Source organism: Monodelphis domestica, chromosome 6 (assembly GCF_027887165.1).
Source record: "Monodelphis domestica isolate mMonDom1 chromosome 6, mMonDom1.pri, whole genome shotgun sequence".
In the NCBI taxonomy this organism is placed as follows: domain Eukaryota; kingdom Metazoa; phylum Chordata; class Mammalia; order Didelphimorphia; family Didelphidae; genus Monodelphis; species Monodelphis domestica.
In genome coordinates, this window is record NC_077232.1 from 218,897,179 (window position 1) to 218,910,596 (window position 13,418).

Genomic DNA, 13,418 nt, shown 5'->3' on the forward strand with positions numbered 1-13,418 from the left:
CTTCCTTTTTTTAATTAGATTGACCAGTACTTTGTCTATTTTGTTTTTTTTCAATGTACCAGCTTCTTGTCTTATTTATTAAATCAATAGTTCTATCACTTTTGATTTTATTAATTTCTCCCTTAATTTTTAGGATTTCTAGTTTGGTTTTCTGCTGGGGGGTTTTAATTTGATCACTTTTGAGTTTTTTTCATTTGCATTTCCAATTGATTGATCTCTGCTCTCCCTAGTTTGTTAATATAAGCATTCAGGGATATGAATTTACCTCTGATTACTGCTTTGGCTGCATCCTAAAAGGTTTGAAAGGATGTCTCACCATTGTCATTTTCCTCGATGAAATTATTAATTGTTTCTATGATTTCTTCTTTAACTAAACAGTTTTGGAGTATCATATTGTTTAATTTCCAATTGGTTTTAGATTTGGTTTTCCATGTACCATTACTGATCATTATTTTTATTGCCTTGTGATCTGAGAAGGCTGCATTCATTATTTCTGCTTTTCTGCATTTGTGTGCTATGTTTTTGTGGCCTAATGTATGGTCAATTTTTGTGAATGTGCCATGTGGTGCTGAGAAGAAGGTGTATTCCTTTTTATCCCTATTTATTTTTCTCCATATGTCTATTAATTCTAATTTTTCTAAGATTTCATTCACTTCTTTAACCTCTTTCTTATTTATTTTTTGATTTGATTTATCTAAATTTGATAATGGTTGGTTTAAGTCTCCCACTAATATGGTTTTATTGTCTATTTTTTCCTTCAATTCTCCTAGTTTCTCCATTAGAAATTTAGGTGTTATGTTATTTGGTGCATACATGTTGATTAATGATATTTCCTCATTGTCTAAAATCCCTTTTAACAAAATATAATTACCTTCCCTATCCCTTTTGATCAGGTCTATTTTTGCTTTGGCTTTATCAGATATCATGCTTCCCCATATATTTTTAATGGGTGATGCTCCTTTGGTTGAAATGTAGTGCTTCCTCTCTTTTGTTCTTAAAACCCACAACTTCCTTTGACTTAAGTAGCCATCTTCTACATGGAGCCCTTATTGCTCAGCCTCTGATGCTAGTGGCTGCCCTAAGATTACCTTATATGCATTTTTGTGAACCACAATCCCTTGTTTGACCTAAACTATTTGGACATCTTCCTGACTTCTTTTTATAGTTTCTACTATCTCCAATTTGTTTTAAAAATACCAACTTGCTTTCCTAATAAGTCACATTCCATAATATACTTTTTTGCAAAAAAAAAGAGTTTAAATGATGATTAATTGATATGTAGAACATGTTTTATTTTGTATGTGATACCTATTATCCATAACCTTGCAGATTTTACCAAGAAAGTGAATGCATATTATGTATTATTTTGCCTAGAACCAATACTAGTCATTCCCTTTAATGTGAATTTTGTTGTCTTTATCATTTTTTCCATTAACACACTGAAGTTGTGCTTATTGTTCTTTTGATTCTACTTTTTTATTATGCATCAATTTACATAATTAACCTTACTATTTCTCTAATTCAATTTATTTTTCAATTTTTTTTACTATGGTCATTTTAGCTCAAACTCTGTTACAATCAGAGCAGAAAATAGCTCTTGTGGAGAAGAGGCCAGCCATCTTCACCAGTTATACACTAATGGAATAGAATGGCATACTGACTCAAGCAATGGGATAGGTCCAGATAGATAAAGGAGGTGGCATATACCAGGCAACAAACCATTATTTCTACCTTGAGCATCATCTCTTCAAATCCTGAATCCAAGAATCTTAGGAATGTGAATTTTAAAACTATTCCACCATAATCAGATCATACTTTAGAAGATCCTATTTAGCTATTTCCTGATCAATAACAATGGAGATACTTGGACTAACAGAATCAGGTCTTGGGAACCCTGCATTTCTCCACCCTCTTAGTTTAACAAGATTAGGAACATCTGCACCAAATTCAAGATTTAATTATCTGAGGAAATGGTCTTCAATAGACATGTGCAGAAAAAAGCAGAAAGACCCCTGGGCTGTCTTAAGTCAAGCTAAGCTGTTATTGGTACAGATGAGATGCAGGAAAGTGACATAAAACCATCTATACAAGGCAAATCACTTCCTCTCTCTCCCTCTTTTCCTGGAGAGGTGACTCTGGCTGGCAGCACACTAGTTGTTCCGACATCTTGGAGTGGTATATTGTCTGGGTTTGGTAGTGAGTTTGCCCTGGTGTTGTTTCAGGTTCAGGAATCTTAGCTTAGCCCTTTCTTTTAGGAGTTCAGGCTGACTTTTTCCTTCTTCATACTCCAAAACCTTATTTCCTAATCTTCCCACCCAGTGATAGCCAGGCTTGGGGATGGGGGGAGGAAACCTATTCTTTTCCTCCTTCCTTCTCCTTAATCTTCTCCACTATCAATTAAATCACCATAAAAGTTCCAGTCGACTTGGGTGTTTCATTTAGGATTTTATAAATAAAATCCTTGGTGACCAAAATAATTATTACATTCAGGCTCAACCATAATTTTAACCTTTGCTGGAATAACATTGACTCCTAGATCAAAGTCTCTGCTTCTATTATATGCCTCATACTTGTCACTGAGTGGAATAAATGCAAAATTTTGGGGACACAAATAAAGATGAAAACAATCCCTGAAATTAAGGAGCTCACAGTCTCATAAGGGAGATAAAATGCAAATCACTGTAAGCAGACAATGTATAGGGTAAGCTGGAGTTAAATTGACCAATCAAAGGCACTAATATCAATGTAGATCAGAAAAAAGCTCCTTGTAAAAAGTGAGATTTTAGCTTGAACTTTAAGTAGGATGAAGAGACAATGAATTATGGGGAAAGGCTATTAAAATGCATAGTCTGAAGATAGAGTATCTATGATGAGCTTGATTTATTTACTCTTCACACAATTCTATAACATTTTTGAAGGAAACGGATGTGTACAGATATATTTGCTGATGATGTACCTTGTATTCCTGCTCATTGTTTGGATAACTATTTGCGAGATTTTTCTGTTAGGTTGCAAATGATGATTCCATCTGGTATTTATGTAGTAATTTATGGTTAGGGTGCATTTTATATAACTTACAATAGTCATAACAATAACAGCTAAAACTTGAATAGCAAGTTAAGGTTTGCACATTCCTTGCATAGATTTTCTCACTTTAGCTTGAGGTAGGCAGTATTATATACATTATCTCTATTTTGCAGAGAAGGAAAATAAGACACCAAGTCTTTCTGTGACTTTCCCCATAGTTATGAAAAAAATTTTCATAAGTCATATTTGAAACCATTCATTTGTCTAGAACAAGGATCATAATTTTTGGCCACTTTGTCAGTCATGTAGTAAAATCTTATTTGAAAGTTTCATTGTGTCATGTAATTATCAATTCTGGATTTTTCAAACTACTCCTCTGTGTGTGTGCCTTTGTGTGTGTGTGTGTGTATGAGAAATCAAAGATGGACATAGCAGAATGAAAAATAAAATTAAAGAATAGAAGAAAATTGGCAAATAACTAGGCAGGGGGAAAGAATTTGTATCTTTTAATGAGAAGAGAAGACAGAAAATTAAGAGGAAATAATGAACTACAGAATAGTATTATACCATTTGTCCCAGGAAAGAAAAATATTGAAAATCATAGTATTCTTGAAGGCTTTTTTTGAGAAAAGAATAAAGAGACCTGGTAAAGGGTGATCACAAATTCAAAATAAAATGTTATTTTGTCATTTTGTCTATTGGAAATTCTGTCACTTTTATATAACATATAATATTATACAACTAAAATATCACTTTATTCTGGTCATGGGAAATTTCTAGTTTCCCAGGAAAATAAAATATTTCTTAGAAGATATTTTTTATTGTAAAAGATAGAGGGGCAACAGGAAAAACATTTCCTAGCTAGTCAAGGTATTCAAAATCCCTGGAATTATTACTAAGAGAATATCTTCTGTGCTACAGAGGCTCTTGTTATAATTTTGTATCTTCTTCTGACTCATTGTGGGCCATCCCAAATTTTCTTCTTCCCCATCATATTGTCTCAGGCATAGTTTTGGCTAAGTTTACTTCTTTGTGGAACATTCTAATATACAGCCTCTTTCATATGTTTTAGAGTAGTTTCATGCCTTTGTGGCTGAAAACAGCATTAAGACATTTGGTACACTCTGTATTATATGCCAATTTATCAATCTCCTATCTTCACATATAAGTGGCAAAGCCTTCCTATCATCAATCATTTTTAATGAGTTGAGATAGTCAAATATTTCATCATCTGGGTAACCATCCTCCTGGTAATGAGTTGTTTTGAAACTACCTAGATAACTTCTCAGACAACAGAACAAGCATGGCCACAAGGCCTGCATATGGAAAACACCCAATTTACTAGGAACTGCCATAGTTATGTCATATGTAATATCTTTGAGAGCCTATTGTTATCACAATACCATAATGAAATAGCAATGGCAGACACTATTCTCAAAACCTAAACTCTGATCCTAGCTCTTAAATAGTAAGTTGATTTTATCAATCACAAGGTGACATAAAATGATTTTTAGTAGTAATTCCAAATGGAAATGACCAGGGAGGAACAATTGTGTCATAATGCAAAGCAAGCCAGATTTGGAATCACAGAAGATTTGAGTTTGAATGATACCTCTGATGTTTACAGACTATGTGACTATGAGTAAATCAATAGGGTCTGAGAGTTTCAGTTTTCCTAACTTCTAAACTGTTGTTTTGGCCAAAATATCACCTATATGGGGGATTAGCTTCACTCAAGAGGTTCTTAAACATTCATTGTTGGACACCTACTCAAAACTTTTATAATTTGGTAGATTAGCAAATAACTGGTGTGGTTTTCAAAGACCAAGCATCAACTAGATATTATGATGAGGCATTAAAAAGGCATTTCAGTTAATGTAAGAAATTAAAATCAGAAAATCTGACATCTTCATGAATTTTAAACATGAGACAAGAGAAAATGAAATTAGAGAGAAAATGTGATAAAATATGTGCAAATTTACATGGTGGCAGAAAAATATTTTTAAAGTTTAATAAATAGATTTTATTTTTCAGATGAATAAGCATTCATTTTCTTTCCCTCACACTTCCCTTCTTCCCTCAAAAGGGGGAAAACACCTTTAAACAAATATGCATAATTAGGCAAAATGCATTCCCATTTTGACTATGTAAAAATGCATATTACATTCTACCTTCGAATTCATTCCTTCTCTTTCAGGAATTGAATAAAATTCTTCATCATTGGTAGTCTGGAATCAAGGTTGATAACTGAATTAATCAGAGTTCTCAAGTCTTTCAATGTGTTTTTTTAAGTGTTGCTATTATAGGAAGATCAGGTAACCACACTGTAAATTTATCTTGGGCAGAAAATTAGGATTATAGTGTTAATTTCTTATTTTTTTCTAATATGCACTATTGATTTCTTCTCTAATCATTGTTTTGCCATTTTGTGTTCTCTTGAATTAATGTTTTTTAATGAGTATTCCCTTCAGACAATATCACAAAAAGTATTGATCAATAATAATACCTCACAGTTATATAGTAGTTTAATGTTTGTTAAATGTTTCGTCAGCATCAATTGTGTCAAATAGAAGTGGAGGCAACTAAACCACACATGGACATTCCTTTGAATCATATATTTACTTAGGAAATTGCATATTAACATTATTTTTGTCTCCTTACATTTGTATTTTGTTTGATATTTCCTAATTATACTTTAATATAGTATGGCCACATTCAGCAATTTTTGGTACGTGTGTCTGATACTTCTGACCTTCATCCTCTAATATTATCTTACCAAAAAACTCTAAGGATTAAAGTCATTTTCACTTTATAAACTGAGATAAATAACACTTAAAAGTAGACCAATGAGTTACCCAAGGTCTTAGGGATGATTTGTCAAGATAAGATTCCAAAGCAGACCTTTTCCTGACCACCACCTTTTTCCCTCTGATTTTACCAAGTTATTTTATTTCTTTTAGAAATCATAATCAATGACAAAAGCTAACATTTTTTATAAAAGTTTCAAGGCACTGTGCTAAGTAGTTGACATTTCTTTCATTTCATTCTCATAACCACCCTGGGATGAAGGTACTATTACAATCCCCATTGTATAGATGAGCAAACAGAGGCCAACAGAGATTATATGACCTGCATAGGGTCACACAGTTAGTGAGTGTATGAGACCAAGTTGAAACTCAGGTACTCCTGACTGCATACCCAATTCTCTTCATTGTGCCACCTAGCTGACCTAGAAGAATAAATGTTTATACACTATTTTTCTTCTTAGACAAAAAGTTGTCTTCCTTAGATCAGGAACATCTTATTCTTTCAAGTATAATATAATATGTACATTAAATAAGTTTGTGCTTCATATTGACTTTAATAGCTTGAGATTAATGTTGATTAAAGTGAACTTCAGTGTTTTATACATTTTGCATTACACTAACAATTTTGATTTTGTTGTCCTTTAACACTCCTTTAACTTAAGATGATGCTGGCTCTTAAAGGCAGGCTATAACAGGGACTTCCTGAGACAGAAAGTCTTTAAGTAAGGGCCAGAAGAAAGGCATCCATCAAGAGTCAAACTAGTTATATTCAGAGATATCAACTAGGAGCTGAAAAATCTACTACAGCAATTGATAAAAAGTAGAAAGATTGCAATACATTTTATCAAAGAAATAATTACAGTGAGAAAAATTAATTTCTTTTAAGTTAAAATACTAACAACTCAAAATTGTATCTGAGAGTAAAAAACTGGGGCTCTTTCTTGAACATAATTTTCCATGATGGTTTTAGGAAAAAGGTATTGTTTCTTAAAGAGACAATCCATTCAGTTTAGATATTCTTAAAGTGACTATATGTGTGCTGTGTAGGAAATGGGAAAGATATTGAGTAGCATGATTTCTAACCTCTTGGAACTGATAATTGAGAAGTAGTACATGACCTCTACATAAACAAATACAATACAAAACAAATTGAGATAAATTAATCAGAGATGTGTGGTATAATAAATGAAGTACTAATTTAATGCCAAAATGAAATTAGCGTTTTATATATATATATATATATATATATATATATATATATATATATATATGTAATATATATATATAACCCTGGGGTTGGTCTTTAAATTGGGTTCTAATAGGAGGATAGGAATTCAAGAGAGAATATTCCAAGTCATCTGAATACAAAGGCATAGATGTTAGAAAGTATATGGCATGCCCAGAAATAGTTCTGAGTCTGAGAGGAAAGAGTTGATTTCCCTTAATATGTTGCAAGCATCACTAACTAAATTAACCTAGGAACTATCTGATCACAACTACAAAACATTTTTCATGTGAATAATATCAGAGCTAAATAAAATGAGAAAAAAGGAACTACTCATGAATAGGTTTAGCCAATATAATAAAAAATGACATGAATATTCCCTTTCATGTGGAAAATAATACATTCTATTAGTCTCTGGGGGAAAAGGGCAGTATATTGTTTATACTTAGTATTTATAGTGGTAGCAGTGTCAACTAGAATTCCAAACCATCTATCCCATACAAGATTTTTTCCCCTTAAATGAAAGGGAAGAGTTACTGATATCTGATTTGTCCAGGGAATTAAGGCTTGAACCATGAGGAAGTTACTTAGTTCCCAGAGGGCATTAAAAAATGCAGTCCATAAACAGGTAGTGCCCCTCAATTTTGGTTGATGTTTCTCTTCCTTGTAAGGATACACTGATTTGGCCCAGCATATTCTGCTGACAAACTGCAATTCTATAAAAGATGAGACTTCTTCCCCTTGAAACAGCCTGAATAGTCTTTCCGTAGTAAATCTAAACAACTCCCCTTTTGCTCTTAGCTAGTTAACTTATGTCTCATTTTATTACAGTCTCCAAACTTAGCTACCATTCTCGTCTGACTCAGACCTGGCATTGATTCACTGCTCTTAAACATAGTTTATGTTTTACCCTTTTCTCTAAACAGACACATTTGCACTACTATACACCTTCCCAAAGCACACATTCCTGCCAGGGACCTCCCACTCTGGTGCTCTATTCTTGCTTAGGAAAACAATTGTCATAATCATTTAAAAATGATTCTCAAATTCTCTCTTCTACCACTATTTTCCTGATCTGTCACCTTGTCAGTGAGATATTTTATGTTTTCTTATAATTCGTCAGTCTTTTGACTTTGCTTTGTTAATTGTTGCTGTTTTTTTTTTAATTTTAAACATTATTTTATTTGGTCATTTCCAAACATTATTCACTTGAAACAAAGATCATTTTCTTTTCCTCCCCACACCCCCTCCCACCACCTTTCCGTCTCCCATAGCCGACGCACGATTCCACTGGTTATCACATGTGTTCTTGACTCGAACCCATTTCCCTGTTGTTGGTATTTGCATTAGAGTGTTCATTTAGAGTCTCTCCTCAATTATATCCCCTCAACCCCTGTAGTCAAGAAGTTGCTTTTCATTGGTGTTTTTACTCCCACAGTTTATCCTCTGCTTGTGGATAGTATTTTTTTAGATCCCTGCAGATTGTTCAGGGACACTGCATTGCCACTAATGGAGAAGTCCATTACCTTCGATTGTACCACAATGTAGCAGTCTCTGTGTACAATGTTTTCCTAGTTCTGCTCCTTTCGCTCTGCATCACTTCCTGGAGGTTATTCCAGTCTCCATGGAATTCCGCTACTTTATTATTCCTTTTAGCACAATAGTATTCCATCACCAACATATACCACAATTTGTTCAGCCATTCCCCAATTGATGACCATCCCCTCGTTTTCCAATTTTTGGCCAACACAAAGAGTGCAGCTATGAATATTCTTGTACAAGTCTTTTTCCTTATTATCTCTTTGGGGGTACAAACCCAGCAGTGCTATGGCTGGATCAAAGGGCAGACAGTCTTTTATCACCCTTTGGGCATAGTTCCAAATTGCCCTCCAGAATGACTGGATCAATTCACAACTCCACCAGCAATGAATTAGTGTCCCGACTTTGCCACATCCCCTCTAGCATTCATTACTTTCCATAGCTGTCATGTTGGCCAATCTGCTAGGTGTGAGGTGATACCTCAGAGTTGTTTTGATTTACATCTCTCTGATTATAAGAGATGTAGAGCACTTTTTCATGTGCTTATTAATAGTTTTGATTTCTTTGGCTGTGAACTGCCTGTTCATGTCCCTTGCCCATTTGTCAATTGGAGAATGGCTTGATTTTTTGTACAATTGATTTAGTTCTTTGTAAATTTGAATAATTAAACCTTTGTCAGAGGTTTTTATGAAGATTTTTTCCCAATTTGTTGCTACCCTTCTGATTTTGGTTACATTGGTTTTATTTGTACAAAAATTTTTTAATTTGATGTATTCCAGATTATTTATTTTGCATTTTGTAACTCTTTCTAATTCTTGCTTGGTTTTGAAGTCTTTCCCTTCCCAAAGGTCTGACATGTATGCTATTCTGAGTTCGCCTAATTTTCTTATAGTTTCCTTCTTTATGTTCAAGTCATTCACCCATTTTGAATTTATCTTGGTGTAGGGTGTGAGGTGTTGATTTAAACCTAATCTTTCCCATACTGTCCTCCAATTATCCCAGAAGTTTTTATAAAATAGTGGATTTTTGTCCCCAAAGCAGGGATCTTTGGGTTTGTCATATACTGTCTTGCTGAGGTTGCTTGCCCCCAGTCTATCCCACTGATCCTCCTTTCTGTCTCTTAGCAAGTACCAAATTGTTTTGATGACGGCTGCTTTATAATATAGTCTGAGATCTGGAACTGCAAGACCCCCTTCCATTGTATTTTTTTCCATTATTTCCCTGGATATCCTTGATCTTTTGTTTCTTCCAAATGAACTTTGTTATGGTTTTTTCTAAATCAGTAAAAAAAATTTTTGGAAGTTCCATGGGTATAGCACTAAATAGATAGATGAGTTTGGGTAGGATGGTCATTTTAATTATATTGGCTTCTCCTACCCATGACAGTTAATGTTCTTACAATTGTTCAAGTCTAGTTTTAGTTGTGTGGAAAGTGTTTTGTAGTTGTGTTCATATAGATCCTGTGTTTGTCTCTGGAGTTGGATTCCTAAGTATTTTATTTTTTCTAAGGTAATTTTGAATGGGATTTCTCTTTCTAGTTCTTGCTGCTGAGCTGTGTTGGAATTATATAGAAATGCTGATGACTTATGTGGGTTTATTTTGTATCCTGCAACTTTGCTAAAGTTGTTGATTATTTCAATTAGCTTTTTGGTTGAATCTCTAGGATTCTTTAAGTAGACCATCATGTCATCTGCAAAGAGTGATAACTTGGTCTCCTCCTTGCCTATTTTGAAGCCTTCAATTTCTTTTTCTTCTCTAATTGCTACTGCTACTGTTTCTAGTACAATGTCAAATAGTAGAGGTGATAATGGGCATCCTTGTTTCACTCCTGATCTTATTGGGAATGCATCTAGTTTATCCCCATTGCAGATAATATTAGTTGATGGTTTTAGATATATACTGTTTATTATTTTTAGGAACGACCCTTTTATTCCTATGCTTTCTAGTGTTTTTAATAGGAATGGGTGTTGTATTTTATCAAAGGCTTTTTCTGCATCTATTGAGATAATCATGTGGTTCTTGTTGTTTTGCTTGTTGATGTGGTCAATTATGTGGATGGTTTTCCTAATATTGAAACAGCCCTGCTTCCCTGGTATAAATCCTTCTTGATCATGATAGATGACCCTTCTGATCACTTGCTGGAGTCTTTTTGCTAGTATCCTATTTAAGATTTTTGCATCTATATTCATTAGGGAGATTGGTCTATTATTTTCTTTCTCTGTTTTTGGCCTGCCTGGCTTTGGAATTAGTACCATGTTTGTGTCATAAAAGGAGTTTGGTAGAACTTCCTCTTTGCTTATTATGTCAAATAGTTTGTATAGTATTGGAGTTAGCTGTTCTTTGAATGTTTGATAGAATTCACTGGTGAATCTGTCAGTCCCTGGGGATTCTTTCTTAGAAAGTTCTATGATGGCCTGCTGGATTTCTTTTTCTGATATGGGATTATTTAAGAAATCTATTTCTTCTTCTGTTAGTCTAGGCAATTTATATTTTTGAAAATATTCATCCATATTACCTAGGTTGGTATATTTATTGCCATATAGTTGGGCAAAGAAGTTTTTAATGATTGCCTTAATTTCCTCTTCACTGGAGGTGAGATCCCCCTTTTCATCCTTGATGCTGTTAATTTGCCTTTCTTCTTCCCTTTTTTTAATCAATTAACCAGTACTTTGTCTATTTTGTCTGTTTTTTCAAAGTACCAGCTTCTAGTCTTGTTTATTAGCTCAATAGTTCTGTCACTTTCAATTTTATTAATTTCTCCCTTAATTTTTAGGATGTTTAGTAAGGTTTTCTTCTGGGGGTTTTTAATTTGTTAGTTCTCAAGTTTTTTGATTTGCATTTCCAATTCCTTGATCTCTGTCCTCCATAATTTGTTAATATATGCACTCAGGGATATGAATTTTCCTCTAAGTGCTACCTTGGCTGCATCCCATAAGGTTTGAAAGGATGTCTTGCCATTGTCATTTTCTTCAATGAAATTATTAATTGTTTCTATGATTTCTTCTCTAACTATCCAATTTTGGAGTATCATATTATTTAATTTCCAATTAATTTTTGATTTGGCTCTCCATGTACCCTTACTGATCAATATTTTTATTGCCTTGTGATCTGAAAAGGCTGCATTTATTATTTCTGCTTTTCTGCATTTGAGTGCCATGTTTCTGTGACTTAGTGTATGATCTATTTTTGTGAATGTGCCATGTGGTGCTTAGAAGAAGGTGTATTCCTTTTTGTCCCTATTTATTTTTCTCCATATGTCTATTAACTCTAATTTTTCTAAGATTTCATTCACTTCTTTTACCTCTTTCTTGTTTATTTTTTGGTTTGATTTATCTAAATTTGATAGTGGTTGGTTCAAGTCTCCCACTAATATGGTTTTACTGTCTATTTCCTCCTTCAATTCTCCTAGTTTCTCTATTAAAAATTTGGATGCTATACCATTTGGTGCATACATGTTGATTAGTGATATTTCCTCATTGTCTATATTCCCTTTTAACAGAATATATTTACTTTCCCTATCCCTTTTGATCAGGTCTATTTTTGCTTTGGCTTTGTCAGATATCATTATTGCAACTCCTTCCTTCTTTCTATCAGTTGAGGCCCAAAAGGTCTTACTCCAACCATTAATTCTAAACTTGTGAGTGTCAACCCGCCTCATATATGTTTCTTGAAGACAACAAATGGTAGGGTTTTGGGTTCTAATCCAATGTGTTATTTGTCTATGTTTTATGGGTGAGTTCATCCCATTCACGTTCAAAGGTATGATTGTCATTTGTGGATTCACTGACATTTTGATATCTTCCCCTAGTTCTGACCTTTCTTCTTTAGCTATCTCCTTTTGAACCAGTGATTTACTTTAGGTCAGTCCCCCTAATCCCCTCCCTTCATATGCTTCCCTTTCTAGCCCCTCCCTTTTTATGCTCCCATACCCTCCTCCCTCTCCTTCCCTCCCTTTTTATACTCTCTCCTCCCTCCCCCTTTTTAATTTTCCTTTCTTTCTTGCCCTAATGGATAAGATAGAATTCAGGATCCCACTGGATCTAGATGTTCTTCCCTCTCAGATTTGATTTCACTGAGAGTAAGGTTTAAGTAATTCCACTTCATGCTCTCTTCCTCTCCTTCTCATATGAGAGTTCTTCCCCTCCCCTTCCCATGTGTATCCTTATATGGGAAAGATTATTCTATTAAGTCCCCCCCATTTCTTGATGTAAATCATAGTATTATCGACAGTTCCCCCCTCCCTTTTCCTTTCTTTGCCCCCACTTTCCCCAAATCTTCTTAATGCCCCATTCTTTCCCTATGCATGTTTCTTTTCTAACTACTCTTATGATGCTCCAATTTTTGAGAGTTACACAAAACATTTTCCCCACATATGTATAATATATATACATATAATATATAATTTGATGTAAATATCGTCCTTATAGAAGAGAGTTTGACTTAAAGAAAAAGATAAGATTTATCTCCTTTTCCCTTTCTTTCATATTTACCTTTTCATGTTTCTCTTGCTTTCTGTGATTGGATATCAAATTTTCCACTAATTTATGGTCTTTTCTTAGCAAATGCTTGGAAATCTTCTATTTTGTTGAATGCCCATACTTTCCCCTGGAAGTATATAGTATGTTTTGCTGGGTAGTTGATTCTTGGTTGGAGACCCAGCTCTCTTGCCTTTCTAATATCGTGTTCCATGCTTTGCGGTCTCTTAGTGTGTTAGCCGCTAAGTCGTGTGTGATCCTTATGGGAGCCCCCTTATATCTGAAGTTCCTCTTCTTGGCTTCTTGTAGGATTTTCTCCTTTTCTTGGAAGCTCTTGAATTTGGC

General features: G+C 34.1%; 1 protein-coding gene across 2 annotated transcripts in view; it reads right to left on the reverse strand.

The window, feature by feature from the left end:
- The window catches only part of GLRA3 (glycine receptor alpha 3), a 303,344-nt gene that overhangs the window by 232,555 nt on the left and 57,371 nt on the right, over positions 1-13,418 (reverse strand). The window lies entirely within an intron of this gene.